Below are 9,167 nucleotides of genomic sequence, written 5' to 3'. Positions count from 1 at the left end.
AGGTGACAGAGACTTCAGTGGGGGTGATCCTCTTGCTCTATGTGGTCCCGCCTGGTGGCGCTGGGGGATTCCAGTGTCCCAGGCTCAGGTCAGCAAAACGCTGCGGAGATCATCGGTCTGTGGAGTCGCGTTGTGATGATGCTAGTTGCGTGCGCGTGTTCGGGGCATGCGTGCTCCTTCGTCAGGCATAGCATCCCTCCATCTTGGAAATGGTAAAGAAGGGGAAAGAGCAGGGCTATGATTCCATTGGCCCACCCACCCTGCTCTTTCCCCTTCTTTACCATTTCCAAGATGGAGGGATGCTATACCTGACGAAAGAGCACGCATGCTCCGAACGCATGCACGCAACTAGCATCATCACAAGGTGGCTCCACAGACCGATGATCTCCGCAGCGATTTGCCGACCTGAGCCTGGGACACTGAAATCCACCAGCGCCACCAGACGGGACCACATAGCACAAGAGGATCACCCCCACTGGAGTCTGACCTTACCTCAGGTAATGCCCCAGTAGACGACTTAGAGGTCGAAGCGCGTCGGGATAGCGTTTCCTGCTCCCCATATTGCTTTTTTATTGACCTTTTATACAATTTATTGGATCACGTGATTTTTTTGATGTTATTATTTTTTATGTAATTCGCATTTTTTACAAATAAACCTTCAATGGTGGAATTTCACTATGCGAGGCATTGTGTCCATACTTTTCGTTTTATGGTAAACTTGCTTGGAGCCACTAGTTGACCGGAACCTTTGAGATACGGCGGAGAATTCTTTGTGACCTGTGTTGTATCGATCCTGAAGTTGGATAACGGAGAGGATACCGGCTGCTCGGATGGTGATCCATGATCCAACGTACACGAATCGCTTGTGACGTATACAAGCCTGTATGACACATTTACTGTACAGTATTTTGTGTCCATCACCTCTGGTAAGAGTACCTACCTTTTCTGCAAAATTCTCTTTATTGACTGAAGGCTTTCCACAGTTTGGGTCAACGGAATACCTGGACTTATTTTGCACACCGTTTTGCTTTAGTTGGACATTTTTTCACTTGTTCACATTGTTTGCTTATTTTAAGCACATTAAAAAAAATTCCCTTACTAGGCAGCGCAACGTGTAACATGTGTGCTGTCTTCAAGTTAGTTTTTTCATTACTAAATGTATTGGGTATAAGTGTGATTTATACCTAGTTATGTCATATTTTGGACATTTCAGCGCTACATTTCTTGTCACATTTTGTTACTTGGACTTGGCTTGTTTGTATGTTAGCTGCTGGTTTGTGTTACTTCACATTTTTTGTTATTTTTATAGGTAGCGCGGTGCCTTCCCCCTTTTGTTGGGTACAGAGACTATTAGCAGTCTTTACGAGGCTACCACTACATTTGGGGGTCCCACCGTGATACCCCATCTGGGAAGCTCAAGCAAGTCAGATGCCCAGGGAGCCCAGTTTTGGAGGATACAGTTGGTACAACTGTAAACGGCCCAACCACGGATGGTTCAATGGCTGGAATGCACCTAGCTTCGTTCTACACAGATATGAGTCGATTGGTCGAGAGCCTGATAAAAAGTCACGCTATCTCTGCTAATCAGGGTTGTCGGAAGCTGCAATTTTTCTCGGGTTATGTTACCATTCCAAGAGAGGAGGAAGAGTTTGACAGTTGAATGGATCAAGCTATGCAAGCAATAGAAGACTTGAAGGTACCCAAAGCAATGAAGAGACAACGGCTCATTGAAAGTCTCCAGGGTCCAGCAGTTGATGTTATTCAAAGACTGAAGAGGGGAAGACCAGATTGTGTGGCTATGGACTACATTGAGGCCTCGTGTGCAGTCTATGGCAGAGTGGAAAAATTACCTGATCTGATATATAAATGTGAACATACCCATCAGTGTCAAGGGGAAAGGTTGTCTGACTATGTTGTCAGAGTGGATTGAATTTTGCATCAAATTATTCTGAAAAAGGGGATTGATCCTGTGGAAGGTGATAAAGCCAGACTTGAAATAATTCTGAAAGGGGCTAAGGCAAATTGCCAAATCGTGCTCCGATTGTTGCTGAAAGGAACACAAGGGGTTCTGACTTGCCCAGAATTAATGAAACTGGTGAGGGAAGAAAAAGCTTTGTTGGATGCGAAAAAATCAACTGTCTCTGGATGTGACGAAGACTTCACCAAAGGTAGAGAAAGTAGTAGCTCAACCAGCTAAAGAGGACACAGATGTGTAGGAAAGCGATAGCGAGTCAGAGTGGGGGAGTGCTCCAAGTCTCCCGTGGCGCAATCTAAACCTAAAGTTACCCGTTAGGCTGCCAGCCACAAGCGGCCCTAGTCCAAGAGCGGATGCAACAGATCTTGATGCATGGTATGGAAACCCAAGCAAAAGCTCAGGTGGAAAGGACCAATATCCGGAAGTGCTTCCAGTGTGGGGAACCAGGTTACTTCAGAGCACAGTGCCCACAGAAAGAAGGGAATGCTGAACTTCTTTCAGAACTCATGAAAGTGTTACTAAAGTTATTCTCAAATCAGACGGTGGGGAACTTTCAGGGGTCTCAGTGAAGCCAACTGGGAACCCTGACAAGAAACAGAGCTCCATTGGATAGTACGTCCAGGGCACAGGGGACTAGTAAGGTACAATTAAAAAGAATAAAACAAAAATTTCATAATTCTCAATTAATAGACGTTTGGAGAGTACAGCATCCAAATGAGAAAGATTTCACGTTCTACTCCCCTGTGCACAGGACGTATTCCCGGATTGACTATATCCTTGTAGACCATAGAATTCTGGAAATGGTGGTAGAGACCTCGATTGGGGTGGCCTCACTCTCCGACCATGCTCCCGTTAAGATGAAGCTGCAATTAAGGGGAGGAGAGCGTAAGCCCTTCACCTGGAGGCTAAATGAAGGTTTGATTCAGGATGCAGAGGGAGAGGAGAAGATCAGTAAAGAATTAGAACAATATTTTTCGATCAATAATACCGGACAGATTTCAAGTCAGAATTTATGGGAAGCCCATAAAGCCTACATTAGGGGGATCTTGATATCAATGGGGGCTAGAAGAAAAAAAGAGAGATCGGAAAAAATTAAAACATTGATAGAAGAAATATTTAGAATAGAGCAGCAACATAAAAAACACCCGAATCAGGATAAGGAAATTTTTCAAAAATTAGTAATCAAACGGGAGGAATTAAGAACTTTGATGGAACAGGAAACTCAAAAAACGTTTAATCAATTAGCTAGGGATAGGTACTATGGGGATAACAAACCCACTAAATATTTAGCAAGAAGATTACAGAGGGCTAAATCCAGGAACTACATAGGGAAAATTCAGTCAAGTAAAGGGGATATGGTTTATGGAACAAGTGAGATCGCGGAAATATTTAGGGGATATTATGAAAAGTTATATGCAGTTGACCCGCCTATAGGACTCAAGGTCGAAGAAAAGGAACTAAAAATAGAGGAATATTTGGAGAGAGCCCGATTGACAAAAATTTCAGAAATAGAAATGGAAATCTTAGAGAAACCCATCTCAGAGGAGGAATTAAATAAGGCTCTGATGGATTCAGCATCTGGTAAAAGTCCAGGACCAGACGGGTTTTCTGTATTCTATTTCAAGAAATTCAAGAAACGACTAATTCCCCATCTATGTAATTATCTGAATAATCTAGGGGTCGAGTATGAACTGAGTGAAGAGGCGAGGACCGCTACTATAACGGTTTTACGGAAGGAAGGGAAAGAAGAGACTTTGTGCTCTAATTTCAGGCCTATTTCGTTATTGAATGCCGATACAAAGCTGTTTGCAAAAATTTTGGCCAGTAGAATGAAGATTTTAATGAAGTCATTAGTCCATCCAGACCAAGTGGGTTTTGTATCCGGAAGGGAGGGGAGGGATAATGGAGTGAGAACATTGCTCCTTATGTCCAGGGGTGAGGGGGGAGGGGCCCCGAGTCTACTCCTGTCGATAGATGCCCAGAAGGCCTTCGACAGGGTGGACTGGGGGTTTATGTTCAGAACCCTGGAGATAATGGGCGTGGGACCCAAAATGATCCAAAGGATTAAGACGCTTTACTATCACCCAATTTCTAGGATTAAGATCAACGGTACGCTTTCTTTACCTTTTGAGATGAAAAATGGCACAAGGCAGGGGTGTCCTCTTTCACCCCTGCTGTTTGTGCTATCCCTAGAACCTCTTCTTGCCTCGATTCGTAATGATCCACGGATCAGAGGAATCTTAATAGGACAAGAAGAGCATAAATTGGCCGCGTTTGCTGACGATGTGCTATTTTATATTAGGGAGCCAAGTAATACGATGCCTAAATTAATGGAAGCTCTAGCACATTATGGCCAACTTTCGAATTTTAAAATTAATATAGCCAAATCAGAGGTACTTAATATCAATACGGGCGAACTGGAAAAAAGGGGGCTCCAAAAAAAATTCTGTTTTCCCTGGCGAAAGGCGATAAATTACTTGGGAATAAAACTTACAATCCCATTAGAGAATTTATTTAAATTAAATTTTGTTCCATTACTAGATGAAATTAAAAAAGAATGTAATAGGTTGGTTAATAGACCCTTGACTTGGTTAGGACGTATTACTAGTCTAAAGATGTTCATTGTTCCTAAGATTCTTTATAAATTCCAAATGATCCCCATAGAGATACCGAAGTTCTTTTTTTCGAAGATCAAGACCCTGTTAGGGGGATTCATTTGGAATAAAAAAAAGCCTAGAGTCTCCTTCAATATCCTGAAGCGAAGTAAACTTAAAGGGGGACTTGCGGTACCAGATATACAACAGTATTACAATGCTATCGTACTGTCGAGATTAATAGAGTGGGTAAAAGTTAATAATGAGGAAAAAAGATGGGTTAACATAGAGAATGGGCTGAGTAAAACACAGTTAAATAAAATAGTTTGGAATCCGCCTAAACACAGGACATTGGATATTGGCACTAGTATATTAACACAAAACACACTTAGGGTTTGGGATAGGGTTTATAAGCATTTAAATAAGCAATACAATTCGCCACTTTTAGAATTAAAAGAAAATGAATATTTCCCGCCAGGGTTAAAAATAAATAGCGGAAATTGGTTGAAAGAAAAGGCACAGGTGCGGGATATTATAAAAGGGGGAAAGATTTTGACACTACACGAGATGAAACATAAAGGGGATCTAGGTAAAATAGACGAGTGGAGATATCTCCAGCTGGCTCACTTTGTCAGAAGCCTACCGCAGCCATTAAAAACAGAAGAGGAGTGGTCACCCCTGGAGAAGCTTTGCTTAGCGGAAGACTCCAGGGGAACGATCTCTAAGCTGTATGGGCTCCTGGCTGAGGAAGGGGAGCTGGAGAGTCTACCCTATATGCAGAAATGGGAAATGGATATGGGAACACTATGTGATAATAGCACTAAGAGGAAAATTTTTAAACTTATACATAAATCTGCAGTTGATAGCAGAACAGTAGAAATGAATTATAAACTTATTTCTAGATGGTACGCTACCCCAGATAAAATACATAAAATAGATCCAAGTAAATCCGGGGATTGTTGGAGAGGATGTGGGGAAGTAGGAACAATGGCCCACCTGTGGTGGAAATGCCCCAAAATAAAGGAATATTGGAAAAGAATATTACACCATATAAGAGAAATTACAAATATCTCAATCCCCGAGGATCCATGGGTGGTCCTATTTCATGGTACGAGGGAGGAAACGAAAAAATATCAGAATTCTTTGGTGCCACATCTTTTAAATGCAGCCAAGAGACTGATACCAAAGAATTGGCAAAATGTGGAAAGCCCAGCAACATGGGAATGGATCAATACTGTGGAAGAGACTTACCGGATGACTAGGCGAAGGGAAAGCCAGGAGGATAGGGGACAGACAGGAGTAGAGCTATGGCATGAGTGGAAAAAATTCAAAAAATCATGGAGCTACGCAGAGCATATTAGATTCTGAGAAGGTTGGATCTTCTACGCATAGGTGGTGGGAGAGGGAGGGTGGGGGGAGAGGGGGGGGTGGGGTGTAAGAGAGTGAAGAAGGGGAGAAATGGTAGGGTCGAATTACATAATGTTTTCCCTTTGTTTGCTTTGTTCTGTTGGTATACCTTTCCCTCTGGATAACAGTAGCTTTTTTTTTTTTGTATGTGGAGGGGGAAAAAAAAAAAAAAATAATAAAAAAAAAAAGGGGGAAATCTATGTTTGAGATTTCAATTAGAAAATAAATGCTACAATGATGTGGAGATGAGGATAACGTATATGAACGTTAATCTGATTGGACCTCATGAATAATTCGCTGAAGTAGCTATAAAAAAAAAAAAAAAAGAAACAGAGCTCCAGAATTGGAAAAAGGAGGAAGGCTAAGAAGAGAAGACAGAAGAAAGGCCTGGGGTGGACATCTTTGTCACCCTTGCAGACAAGTAACCCGTCACCGTGGTCAGGGACATGGGCACAGGGGGTCAATGTCTTATCACCACCTAGGGCCACAGTTAAGTCCTCTCAGAGTACACCAAAGAGAGATTATCGATTAAACTGTACTGGGAACAACCTAGATAGCTTCCCAGAGAAGTTAGTGGGGCCATCCCCAGTTGTGTCTGTACAAGTAGAGGGTATCTAAATTAGGGCCCTTCTGGATAGGGGGGCCCAAGTCACGTTCCTATAGAGCTGGGATATGCAATTAGTATGCAAAACTACAAGTCCCATAATGCCTCTGCCTCTGGGTGTCATGCTTGTGGCTGTCAGAGTCTTGCTATGCCTCATGGGAATTGTAGTTCTGCAACAGCTGGAGGTCCGCTAATTCCCTATCCCTGCTATAGAGAGACTTTTATGATAAATACCGGAAGCACATTCTTCTACACAAGCTTGAAGAACTAGAGATCTGGGGAATACGAACTGCCAAATTACCATATTATGGGTACATCCCAATCCAGATAGCATTCGGACTAGCAGTTGTTGGGAAGTGGAAGCATTTCATACAGTGGCAGTTATTTGCTCCAGGCCACCGGTGGCCAGAAGGAATTCTATATTGATAGGGACAAACACTGACTTGTTGAGGTGACTGTTATTGTCTGTATTGAGAGAAGAAGAAATCTTTTGTTTTTTTATTAAATGCTCCTCTGTTTAACTCCTTATTAACCATTAATTTACTCCAATCTGCCTTAACCACCTCGCGCCCGCCCTATAGCCGAATGACGGCCGTAGAGCAGGCGCGTTCGTCCGGGTGGCCGTCCCCGGACGTCCTGTTGTTTACTTCCGCAATGCGCGCCGCCGCGGGCATGCATCACGGAAGTTCTGTGTTCGCCGTGTCCCCCAGGGACAGGCAAACACAGATCGCTGTAAACGGCCAATCCCAGCGGCCGTTTACAGCGCGATCGGCGTGTCCAATGGGAGATGATCTCATATGTAAACATATGAGATCATCTCTCAGTGCTGCTCTCCCTCCTCACACAGACAGAGTGTGAGAGGGGAGAGATGAACGGCTGCAGCGGCAGCCGTTCTGCTTTGCTTCGAGTTAAAAAAAAAAGTAAAAAAAAAGTGCCATCCTCCCCCAGCAGTGCCATCCTGCCCCAGTGCTACCTGCCCCCAGTGCCATCCACCCCAGTCCTACCTGCCCCCAGTGCCATCCACCCCAGTGCTACCTGCCCCCAGTGCCATCCACCCCAGTGCTACCTGCCCCCAGTGCTACCTGCCCCCAGTGCCACCTGCCCCCAGTGCCATTTGTCCCCAGTGCCATCTGTCATCAGTGCCACGTATAAGTGCCATCTGTCATCAGTGCCACATAGTGCCATCTGTCATCAGTGCCACGTATTAGTGCCATCTGTCATCAGTGCCACGTATCAGTGCCATTTGTCATCAGTGCCACCTGTCAGTGTCACGTGCCATCTGTTGTCAGTGTCACGTGTCATCAATGCCACTTATCAGTGCCATCTGTCATCAGTGTCACGCGTCATCGGTGCCATGTATTAGTGCCATCTGTCATCGGTGGCACGTATTAGTGCCATGTATTAGTGCCATCTGTCATCAGTGCCACGTATTAGTGCCACGTGTCTTCAGTGCCACGTTATTAGTGCCACGTGTCATCAGTGCCACGTATAAGTGCCACGTGTCATCAGTGCCACATATTAGTGCCATCTGTCATCAGTGCCACATATTAGTGCCATCTGTCATCAGTGCCACGTGTCATCAGTGCCACGTATAAGTGTCATCATTGCCACATATCAGTGCCATCTGTCATCAGTGTCACGTGTCAATGTCCTGGTGCTTCAAAAGTGTAATAAATAGTCAACAAATTAGATGTGTAATTTATGTTCCTAGAACACATGATGGCGCTACCTGCATGTTGGGCCTCTCTATGTGGCCAGGCTGTGAAAAAGTCCCACACATGTGGTATTGTAATACTCAGGAGGAGTAGCAGAATTTTTTGGGGGGTGTCATTTGTGGTATACACATGCCATGTGAGAGAAATAACCTATTACAATGACAATTTTGTGGAGAAAAAAAAAATGAAAAATCTTAATTTTGCAAAGAATTGTGGGAAAAAAATGACAACATCAAAAAGCTCACCATGCCTCTTACTAAATACCTTGGAATGTCTACTTTCCAAAAAGGGGTAATTTGGGGGGTATTTGTACTTTTCTGACTTGTTCGGGTCACAAGAAGCGAGATATGCCACCAGTACATCAGATGTGATCAATTTTGTGCGATTTGCACCACAGCTTGTAGACTCTCTAACTTTCACAAAGACCAAATAATATCCACTAATTTGGGTTATTTTTACCAAAGATATGTAGCAGTATAAATTGTGGCCAAAATTTATGAAGAAAAATTAATAATTTGCATAATTCTGTCACAGAAACAAAGAAATATGCGTTTTTGTTTCAAATTTTTCGGTCTTTTTTCATTTATAGCGCAAAAAATAAAAACCCCAGAGGTGATCAAATACCACCAAAAGAAAGCTCTATTTGTGGGAAAAAAAGGACAAAAAAATTAATTTGGGTACAGTGTCGCATGACTGAGTAATTGTCATTCAAAGTGTGAGAGCACTGAAAGCTGAAAATTGGTCTGGGCAGAAGGGTGTTTAAGTGCCCAGTAGGCAAGTGGTTAATTAACTCCATATTCTCCCCTAATTATTATTTTCCTGCAGATTTTTTTTTCACTTCTATTTTTATAAACTATTAATAATTTAAACTT

The sequence above is a fragment of the Lithobates pipiens genome, unplaced genomic scaffold (assembly GCF_037356315.1).
Source record: "Lithobates pipiens isolate NorthernLeopardFrog02 unplaced genomic scaffold, aLitPip1_a1.2 Scaffold_1, whole genome shotgun sequence".
Taxonomy (NCBI): Eukaryota; Metazoa; Chordata; class Amphibia; order Anura; family Ranidae; genus Lithobates; species Lithobates pipiens.
Note: the sequence above shows the minus strand (reverse complement) of the source record.